Consider the following 11,974-nt stretch of genomic DNA (forward strand, 5'->3'; position numbering starts at 1 on the left):
CGTTGCAAAGGTTTAAAAGGGAAGCTTTATCGCTCGGTGAACGCAGGAGTGACATCCCCCTCGCTTACCATAGAAAACATCATACATTTATAATAAAAACAGTAACCATTACAATGGTTTGCACAGTAGATTCACAGTTCTTCATGGATTTTTCCATACTAAATAGTACGGTTTAAACTATATTCGTACATTGAAATAAATAATAACTACAGTATGATTCATTGTATTTTCATTGTATTTATTTTTTTTCTCCACTAAATTGTACTGTAAAACATATATTTATACATTGAAATTAATGGTCAATATGGTAAGTTTTATTGTATTTTTATCGTTTTCTTTAATTTCACTTAATTTAGCACTTTTTTTCCGTGTCGTTTTCTTTTGTTATTCCGCTTCAATCCACACTGTTTGAAATTATTCGGAATGTCCGTAGCCGGTGCCGGATCAACTGCTTCGTAATTGGGATAGACATTCGCGTAATCTAGAAGCACAATCCTTAGTGAAATTAGCCCCTGTAGAAGAAAAAAACACTGAATTAGACATAAGGAAAATTTACATATGTTTGGCATGTTAAGGATCCGGTTCATTTTCTATTAAATTAGCTGTTCTTAAATTCTGAAATTTAGAAATTCTTAAATTCCTAAATTCCTTATTTCCTAAATTCCCAAATTCCCAAATTCCTAAATTCCAAAATTCCTAATTTCCTAAATTCCTAATTTCCTAAATTCCTAAATTCCTAACTTCATAATTTCCTAATTTCCTTAACTCCTATATACTTAAATTCCTAATTCCCTAATTCCCTAAATTCCTAAATTCCAGAATTCCTATATTCCTGAATTCCCAAATTCACAAATCCCTTAATTCCTAAATCATGAAATTTTGAAATTCTTAAATTCCTAAATTCCTAAATTCCTAAATTCCTTAATTCCCAAATTCCTAAATTCCTAAATTCCAAAATTCCTAATTTCTTAAATTCCTAAATTCCTAACTTCATAATTTCCTAATTTCCTTAACTCCTATATTCTTAAATTCCTAATTCCCTAAATTCATAAATTCCTTAATTCCAGAATTCCTAAAATCCTATATTCCTGAATTCCCAAATTCACAATCCCTAAATTCCAAATTTTCTAAATTCCTGAATTTTTAAATTCCTTTATTCCTAAATTCTTAATTTCATAAGTTCATAATTTAATAATTTCCTATATACCTGAATTCCTAAGGAATTAAGGAATCTAAATTCCAAAATTGAAAAAAAAACCTAAAAAATTCTAATTTCCTAGATTCTTAAATTCCATAATATCTCAATTCCTAAACTACTAAATTCCTAAATTCTTAACTTCATAATTCCATAAATTCCTATAATCCTAAATTCCTTAAATTCTTACATTTCTAAATTCCTGAATTCCTAAATTCCCAAATTCCCAAATTCCCAAATTCCTAAGTTCCAAAATTTCCAAAATCCAAAATTCTTAAATTGCTTAATTACAAAATTGCAAAATTCCAAAATTGCAAAATTGCAAAATTCCAAAATTGCAAAATTCCAAAATTGCAAAATTCCAAAATTCCAAAATTCCTTAATTCTAAAATTCAAAAATTCCAATACTCCAAAATTCCATAATTCCTAAATTCTTAAATTTCTAAATTTCTAAATTCCAAATTCAAAAATTCCAATACTCCAAAATTCCATAATTCCTAAATTCTTAAATTTCTAAATTTCTAAATTTCTAAATTTCTAAATTTCTAAATTTCTAAATTTCTAAATTTCTAAATTTCTAAATTTCTAAATTTCTAAATATCTAAGTATCTAAATTTCAAAATTTCTTAATTTCTAAATTTCTAAATTTCTAAATTTCTAAATTTCTAAATTTCTAAATTTCTAAATTTCTAAATTTCTAAATTTCTAAATTTCTAAATTTCTAAATTTCTAAATTTCTAAATTTCTAAATTTCTAAATTTCTAAATTTCTAAATTTCTAAATTTCTAAATTTCTAAATTTTTAAATTTTTAAATTTCTAAATTTCTAAATTTCTAAATTTCTAAATTTCTAAATTTCTAAATTTCTAAATTTCTAAATTTCTAAATTTCTAAATTTCTAAATTTCTAAATTTCTAAATTTCTAAATTTCTAAATTTCTAAATTTCTAAATTTCTAAATTTCTAAATTTCTAAATTTCTAAATTTCTAAATTTCTAAATTTCTAAATTTCTAAATTTCTAAATTTCTAAATTTCTAAATTTCTAAATTTCTAAATTTCTAAATTTCTAAATTTCTAAATTTCTAAATTTCTAAATTTCTAAATTTCTAAATTTCTAAATTTCTAAATTTCTAAATTTCTAAATTTCTAAATTTCTAAATTTCTAAATTTCTAAATTTCTAAATTTCTAAATTTCTAAATTTCTAAATTTCTAAATTTCTAAATTTCTAAATTTCTAAATTTCTAAATTTCTAAATTTCTAAATTTCTAAATTTCTAAATTTCTAAATTTCTAAATTTCTAAATTTCTAAATTTCTAAATTTCTAAATTTCTAAATTTCTAAATTTCTAAATTTCTAAATTTCTAAATTTCTAAATTTCTAAATTTCTAAATTTCTAAATTTCTAAATTTCTAAATTTCTAAATTTCTAAATTTCTAAATTTCTAAATTTCTAAATTTCTAAATTTCTAAATTTCTTAATTTCAAAATTTTTAAATTTCTTAATTTCAAAATTTTTAAATTCCTAAATTCCTAAAATCCTAAATTGCTAAAATCCTAAAAATCAATCAGAATTTTAGCAAAAAAAATATAAAAAAATACTAAAAACATTCCATTTTTTCGATGTCAATCCACCCAGCAGGGCAATTTGGCCAAATCAAAAATCCAAGTATGCAGAAGTTATCTACCAAATTGGTACATATGTCTACCTCGAAGGATTTTTAGTCTACCTCAATAGTTCAATAAGTAGCATTGCCCTGCTGGAAAGATACCTGTTTTCAAGAAAACGACGTCAAATCAACTTCTGAAGTAATACAAAGCAGTCTACCTCCGTTCTACCTAACGAATCTGCAATCAGATTTTTCCTAAACTTCTTATAAGTAGTACTTCTCTTTATACTTAATTTTCAAAGCACTTTATATATCGATTTTGACCACGGCATCGTGTTCCTTGGAAAATTTTAGCCCGATTTGACCTATGAAAGTCCATACTTAAGTTGAAAAATGACGGTTCTGGAGCAAATTAAAGATTGTTAAAAAATGAGCTACCATGCGTCTCCATCAAACAGAATAATTAACCCTTAAGTTCAATATATCTGCAGTTCTGATTATTCCTAGCATGTAGCAAGTATTTCTGCTGCAAAATGATGCCACATAATTATTTTATCAAGTTCTACCCCATAAAGAAATGAAGATAGCTAATGAATACTCAAAGAACGAAAAATGGAAATTTTAATAAAATATCAAATAAAAGCAGTCCTGCTGACAATCTGTGGCTCATTGAATGATTGGAGAATGTTGTTCTGATGACTTAGAATTATATTCAGTCATTCTACCAAATTCTACCTCATTGTAAAATTGTTTTAAAACACATTTATTAAGAAATTCCAACAAATTCCTTAAGAAAATTGCAATTTTAATAAAATTTCCAATCAAAGCAGACTTGCTGACAATCTGTGGCTCATTCAATGATTGGAGAATGTTGTTCTGATGTCTTAGAATGATATTCAGTCATTCTACCAAATTCTACCTCATCGTAAAATATTTTTTCAATACATTTATTAAGAAGTTCCAACAAATTCCATAAGAAAATTGCAATTTTAATAAAATTTCAAATAAAAGCTGCTCTGTTGACAATCTGTGGCTCATTGAATGATTGGAGAATGTTGTTCTGATGTCTTAGAATGATATTCAGTCATTCTACCAAATTCTACCTCATTGTAAAATTGTTTTTAAATACATTTATTAAGAAATTCCAACAATTTGCTTAAGAAAATTGCAATTTTAATAAAATTTTAAATAAAAGCTGCTCTGTTGATAATCTGAGGAACATTCAATGATTGGAGAATGTTGTTCTGATGTCTTAGAATGATATTCAGTCATTCTACCAAATTCTACCTCATTGTAAAATTGTTTTTAAATACATTTATTAAGAAATTCCAACAAATTCCATAAAAAATTGCAATTTTAATAAAATTTCAAATAAAAGCAGACCTGCTGACAATCTGTGGCTCATTCAATGATTGGAGAATATTTTTCTGATGTCTTAGAATGATATTCAGTCATTTTACCAAATTCTACCTCATCGTAAATTATTTTTTCAATACATTTATTAAGAAATTCCAACAAATTCCTTAAGAAAATTGCAATTTTAATAAAATTTCCAATAAAAGCAGACTTGCTGACAATCTGTGGCTCATTCAATGATTGGAGAATGTTTTTCTGATGTATAAGAATGATATTCAGTCATTCTACCTTATTCATAGATTCATATTTATTTTCATATTCATTGATTGTCAGTTGGGCTGCTTTTATTTGAAAGTTTATTAAAATTGCAATTTTCTTAAGAAATTTGTAGGAATTTCTTAATAAATGTATTTAAAAACAATTTTACAATGAGGTAGAATTTGGTAGAATGACTGAATATCATTCTAAGACATCAGAACAACATTCTCCAATCATTGAATGAGCCACAGATTGTCAGCAGGTCTGCTTTTATTTGAAATTTTATTAAATTTCAATTTTCTTAAGGAATTTTTTGAAATTTCTTAATAAATGTATTTCAAATTAATTTTACAATGAGGTAGAATTTGGTAGAATGACTGAATATCATTCTAAGACATCAGAACAACATTCTCCAATCATTCAATGAGCCACAGATTGTCAACAGAGCAGCTTTTATTTGAAATTTTATTAAAATTGCAATATTCTTAAGGAAATTGTTGGAATTTCTTAATAAATGTATTTAAAAACAATTTTACAATGAGGTAGAATTTGGTAGAATGACTGAATATCATTTAAAGACATCAGAACAACATTCTCCAATCATTCAATGAGCCACAGATTGTCAGCAAGGCTGCTTTTAATTGAAATTTTATTAAAATTGCAATTTTCTTAAGGAAATTGTTGGAATTTCTTAATAAATGTATTTAAAAACAATTTTACAATGAGGTAGAATTTGGTAGAATGACTGAATATCATTTAAAGACATCAGAACAACATTCTCCAATCATTGAATGAGCCACAGATTGTCAGCAGGTCTGCTTTTATTTGAAATTTTATTAAATTTCAATTTTCTTAAGGAATTTTTTGAAATTTCTTAATAAATGTATTTCAAATTAATTTTACAATGAGGTAGAATTTGGTAGAATGACTGAATATTATTCTAAGACATCAGAACAACATTCTCCAATCATTGAATGTGCCTCAGATTATCAACAGAGCAGCTTTTATTTGAAATTTTATTAAAATTGCAATATTCTTAAGGAAATTGTTGGAATTTCTTAATAAATGTATTTAAAAACAATTTTACAATGAGGTAGAATTTGGTAGAATGACTGAATATCATTCTTAGACATCAGAACAACATTCTCCAATCATTGAATGAGCCACAGATTGTCAGCAAGGCTGCTTTTAATTGAAATTTTATTAAAATTGCAATATTCTTAAGGAAATTGTTGGAATTTCTTAATAAATGTATTTAAAAACAATTTTACAATGAGGTAGAATTTGGTAGAATGACTGAATATCATTCTTAGACATCAGAACAACATTCTCCAATCATTGAATGAGCCACAGATTGTCAGCAGGTCTGCTTTTATTTGAAATTTTATTAAAATTGCAATTTTCTTAAGGAATTTGTTGGAATTTCTTAATAAATGTATTTAAAAACAATTTTACAATGAGGTAGAATTTGGTAGAATGACTGAATATCATTCTTAGACATCAGAACAACATTCTCCAATCATTGAATGAGCCACAGATTGTCAGCAGGTCTGCTTTTATTTGAAATTTTATTAAAATTGCAATTTTCTTAAGGAATTTGTTGGAATTTCTTAATAAATGTATTTAAAAACAATTTTACAATGTGGTAGAATTTGGTAGAATGACTGAATATCATTCTTAGACATCAGAACAACATTCTCCAATCATTGAATGAGCCACAGATTGTCAGCAGGTCTGCTTTTATTTGAAATTTTATTAAAATTTCAATTTTCTTAAGGAATTTGTTGGAATTTCTTAATAAATGTATTTAAAAACAATTTTACAATGAGGTAGAATTTGGTAGAATGACTGAATATCATTCTAAGACATCAGAACAACATTCTCCAATCATTCAATGAGCCACAGATTGTCAACAGAGCAGCTTTTATTTGAAATTTTATTAAAATTGCAATATTCTTAAGGAAATTGTTGGAATTTCTTAATAAATGTATTTAAAAACAATTTTACAATGAGGTAGAATTTGGTAGAATGACTGAATATCATTCTTAGACATCAGAACAACATTCTCCAATCATTCAATGAGCCACAGATTGTCAAAAGAGCAGCTTTTATTTGAAATTTTATTAAAATTGCAATATTCTTAAGGAAATTGTTGGAATTTCTTAATAAATGTATTTAAAAACAATTTTACAATGAGGTAGAATTTGGTAGAATGACTGAATATTATTCTTAGACATCAAAACAACATTCTCCAATCATTGAATGTGCCTCAGATTATCAACAGAGCAGCTTTAATTTATAATTTTATTATAATTGCAATTTTCTTAAGGAATTTGTTGGAATTTATTAATAAATGTATAAATGTATTGAAAAAATATTTTAAAATGAGGTAGAATTTGGTAGAATGACTGAATATCATTCTTAGACATCAGAAAAACATTCTCCAATCATTGAATGTGCCTCAGATTATCAACAGAGCAGCTTTTATTTAAAATTTTATTAAAATTGCAATTTTCTTATGGAATTTGTTGGAATTTCTTAATAAATGTATTTAAAAACAATTTTACAATGAGGTAGAATTTGGTAGAATGACTGAATATCATTCTAAGACATCAGAACAACATTCTCCAATCATTCAATGAGCCACAGATTGTCAACAGAGCAGCTTTTATTTGAAATTTTATTAAAATTGCAATATTCTTAAGGAAATTGTTGGAATTTCTTAATAAATGTATTTAAAAACAATTTTACAATGAGGTAGAATTTGGTAGAATGACTGAATATCATTCTTAGACATCAGAACAACATTCTGCAATCATTGAATGAGCCACAGATTGTCAGCAGGTCTGCTTTTATTTAAAATTTTATTAAAATTGCAATATTCTTAAGGAATTTGATGAAATTTTTTAATAAATGTGTTTGAAAACAATTTTACAATGAGGTAGAATTTGGTAGAATGACTGAATATCATTCTAAGTCATCAGAACAACATTCTCCAATCATTCAATGAACCACAGATTGTCAGCAGGACTGCTTTTATTTGATATTTTATTAAAATTTCCATTTTTCGTTCTTTAAGTATTCATTAGCTATCTTCATTTCTTTATGGGGTAGAACTTGATAAAATAATTATGTGGCATCATTTTGCAGCAGAAATACTTGCTACATGCTAGGAATAATCAGAACTGCAGATATATTGAACTTAAGGGTTAATTATTCTGTTTGATGGAGACGCATGGTAGCTCATTTTTAAACAATCTTTAATTTGCTCCAGAACCGTCATTTTTCAACTTAAGTATGGACTTTCAAAGGTCAAATCGGGCTAAAATTTTCCAAGGAACACGATGCCGTGGTCAAAATTGATATATAAAGTACTTTGAAAATTAAGTATAAAGAGAAGTACTACTTATAAGAAGTTTAGGAAAAATCTGATTGCAGATTCGTTAGGTAGAACGGAGGTAGACTGCTTTGTATTACTTCAGAAGTTGATTTGACGTCGTTTTCTTGAAAACAGGTATCTTTCCAGCAGGGCAATGCTACTTATTGAACTATTGAGGTAGACTAAAAATCCTTCGAGGTAGACATATGTACCAATTTGGTAGATAACTTCTGCATACTTGGATTTTTGATTTGGCCAAATTGCCCTGCTGGGTGGATTGACATATTTTTTCGTACTCGATTATCCGATCACTCGACTATTTCGGTTTATTTTGATTAATATCGAAAAATCAATCATCCGAAGGTTCAGATTACCGAAGAAGGAAAAATTCTACTTTTATTTTGGACTGAAATTTTAGTTCACTCATACAAAATAAGTTGATTCGATCTGTTGGTTACAGTTTTCCATTTTAGGTTACACAATTTTGTAATTTTAAAATTTTAGAATTTTTTTAAACTCAAATTTTCTGATTTTCTAAATTTAAATTATTTGAAATAAATTGTAGAATTCTTAAACATTTGAATCCTAGAAAATCTCTTTAAAAAAATATGATTTTTCTCTATGGTTTCCAATATTCTGAACAATAAGCAAAATCCTGCTTTTTGATTTTCGTCCTTTCAAGATTCAGCGTTTTGAGATTCGGTTTGATGAGCAGCTCTGGATTATCAATATTTTTACATTAAATACAACTTTATTTGTAATTTTCAGTTGCATTGAAATGTGCAAATCCAAATTATGTATTTGATTCACTAATCAAAACAAATTGCACCGCGTGAAACGCTACATTCCGTTTCTGTTACTTTTCAGCTGCGTACCGCAAAAAAAAATCGTGACCTTCTCCTTGACGTTTGAAAGTTTTCCGAGCTGCGCAGCCCCAACACAGAACTCACCTAACGATTTTCGCCTCCAGGCGAGACGAGCTCACCATCCGGAACAAACACGGCCGAAAGTGACCGCAGCAGGCGCCGGGTCCTCTCCCAATCGAACGCATCCGTTGGGTTGTGTCCCGTTAGCGAACCCGGTGGGAGAAGTCCCTGTGAAAAGAGAAACAAACAGTTTGTTTAGATCAAATGTTGCTGCAGTAGGCCACGAAAGATATCTGCTGCTGCTACGGAGATTTCGCACCGTGGCTCTCCCCTCCCACAACAAATCAGAGGAAAGTTTTCCAAGCAAAATTCCACCACAGCTGAAATACTCACCCAAAATGGTTGACAATTTCAAATTTGCTTTTCCGGATCGGTGACTCGGCAGATTTTTTCTGCCGGAAACGTGTGGAAGAAGTCCCTGTAAAGTAGAAAAAAACAAACACTGTGATAAAGCAATCTGCCCAAGCAGGCAATAGATAGTGCCGCTGCTGTTTTGTTTGGAATTCCCCTCCACCCTCACGAAACTCAAAATACTCACCCAAAGTTCCGCCATCCCGGAGCCGCTCCAATTCGAACTTCGAACATCCGTCCACCAACACTAGGATCGCGTTCGGCAACTTGATTGCCAATCGCCGGATGTTGCCAATTGGCTTAAACGACCGCCTCAACGCGAAAAATCCGGGTTTCCCCTAAAACTTCAGCAAACACCGTCAACACGAACATGATCGGACACGCGCGAGTAAAAAAAGTGACAGCTCGCTCGAACCATGGTGCGTTCGTTTCAGGAGCGTCGCACGGGTTCAGTGTAACTTGGTGTAACGGTGCGTTCGTTGCATGAGCGTCGGCTGAACAGGTTCAGTGTAAAGTTGGGTTTGTTAATTGATATTGGAATGTTTAAATGTTTAAATGTTTAAATGTTTAAATGTTTAAATGTTTAAATGTTTGAGTGTTTAAATGTTTAAATGTTTAAATGTTTAAATGTTTAAATGTTTAAATGTTTAAATGTTTAAATGTTTAAATGTTTAAATGTTTAAATGTTTAAATGTTTAAATGTTTAAATGTTTAAATGTTTAAATGTTTAAATGTTTAAATGTTTAAATGTTTAAATGTTTAAATGTTTAAATGTTTAAATGTTTAAATGTTTAAATGTTTAAATGTTTAAATGTTTAAATGTTTAAATGTTTAAATGTTTAAATGTTTAAATGTTTAAATGTTTAAATGTTTAAATGTTTAAATGTTTAAATGTTTAAATGTTTAAATGTTTAAATGTTTAAATGTTTAAATGTTTAAATGTTTAAATGTTTAAATGTTTAAATGTTTAAATGTTTAAATGTTTAAATGTTTAAATGTTTAAATGTTTAAATGTTTAAATGTTTAAATGTTTAAATGTTTAAATGTTTAAATGTTTAAATGTTTAAATGTTTAAATGTTTAAATGTTCAAATGTTTGAATATTTTAATATTTTAATATTTTAATATTTTAATATTTTAATATTTTAATATTTTATTATTTTAATATTTTAATATTTTAATATTTTAATATTTTAATATTTTAATATTTTAATATTTTAATATTTTAATATTTTAATATTTTAATATTTTAATATTTTAATATTTTAATATTTTAATATTTTAATATTTTAATATTTTAATATTTTAATATTTTAATATTTTAATATTTTTTTATTTTAATATTTTAATATTTTATAATTTTATTATTTTAATATTTTAATATTTTAATATTTTATTATTTTAATATTTTAATATTTTAATATTTTAATATTTAAATATTTAAATATTTTATTATTTTAATATTTTAATATTTATTTTTTTTGTGTAGAAACAGTTAAATATGTAAAATTTCTAGTATTTTAATGTCTTAATGCTTAAGTTTTTTAATAATTTGATTTGATTTGAGCTTTTCACAAAATCGTTTGTGAAGTTTTGTATTTAAAATATAACTCGATTTCAAATACTTTTGTTACATGATTCAAATTATTTAAAAAAAATCGTTAAAAAAAAGTTAACACTACGCAACTATAACATTACAATAAAACTTACTGTAACAAAAAATTGGAAAAAAATGCATTATGAGATTTCCAATAACAAAACCATAATATTTGCTGTATTCATGAAATGTACAGTAGTTTTATTGTTTCAATTTATAACATTTCCAATAACAAAACCATGAAATTGACTGTAACCATGAAATCTACGATAGCTTTATCGTCATTCCAATGAAGTTCAAAAAAATCAACCATAAACTAACCATAGATATTATAATATCTATTGTAACTGCATGGTTTTGACAATGCATATCATCATATAATTTTATTCGGGAATTTGAGATAAACTCTAACTTACCATTTAATAACCATTTATCAAAAAGTAAAAACAGGTCGAAAATTTATGGATAAACCTTAAATAACCATTTGTAAACTGTTTTGCAAATAGTGAAACTGCAGAAAATTATAGAATTAACCTTAAATAACCATGTAAAAACTTTTTCCAAAATAGTAGCGCTCGGTAAAAATAGCAAGAAAAACCCTAAAAAACCATTTACGAACCATTTGTAAAACAGTAGCAGCAAGGTTAAAAATTGTAAGAAAAACCTTAAAATACCATTCAAAAACCATTTCTGAAACAGTAAAAACCGGAGGAAAAACGTCGCTTTTTGGAGAAAATTTACTTTATTTTTACCATTACACAAATGGTAATTTGACGAAACGTTGTTCGGGGATTTTTAAGGTTATCGTTGCTAACCACCCTCAATTCAGATGGTCGAACTTTATGATAAATGGTAGGGTACCATTTCCGATATGGTATTTTTAAGGTTTTGCTACCATTTTTCAAATTGTGGTTACGATCTCTGAAATGGTGACAAAACTATTTAACAAAAAGTTTTTTTAAGGTTCTCGTTTATGCGGGTATTTTAAGGTTTTTCTTACAATTTTTAACCTTGCTGCTACTGTTTTACAAATGGTTCGTAAATGGTTTTTTAGGGTTTTTCTTGCTATTTTTACCGAGCGCTACTATTTTGGAAAAAGTTTTTACATGGTTATTTAAGGTTAATTCTATAATTTTCTGCAGTTCCACTATTTGCAAAATAGTTTACAAATGGTTATTTAAGGTTTATCCATAAATTTTCGACCTGTTTTTACTTTTTGATAAATGGTTATTAAATGGTAAGTTAGAGTTTATCTCAAATTTGTACCTACCAAATTTGTACAGAATTGTTCACTTTTTGACGGATGG

General features: G+C 26.9%; 1 long non-coding RNA gene across 1 annotated transcript; it reads right to left on the reverse strand.

Moving 5' to 3' along the window:
- Positions 1 to 228: 228 nt before the first annotated feature.
- Positions 229 to 9,537, reverse strand: LOC120425004 (uncharacterized). The gene is made up of 4 exons (XR_005606461.2): positions 9,259 to 9,537; positions 9,054 to 9,138; positions 8,745 to 8,888; positions 229 to 512 (listed from the first exon to the last, which is right to left on the reverse strand). It is a non-coding gene; the product is annotated as an uncharacterized LOC120425004 (long non-coding RNA).
- Between the last annotated feature and the right edge of the window lie 2,437 nt (positions 9,538 to 11,974).

The sequence above is a fragment of the Culex pipiens genome, chromosome 1 (assembly GCF_016801865.2).
Source record: "Culex pipiens pallens isolate TS chromosome 1, TS_CPP_V2, whole genome shotgun sequence".
In the NCBI taxonomy this organism is placed as follows: Eukaryota; Metazoa; Arthropoda; class Insecta; order Diptera; family Culicidae; genus Culex; species Culex pipiens.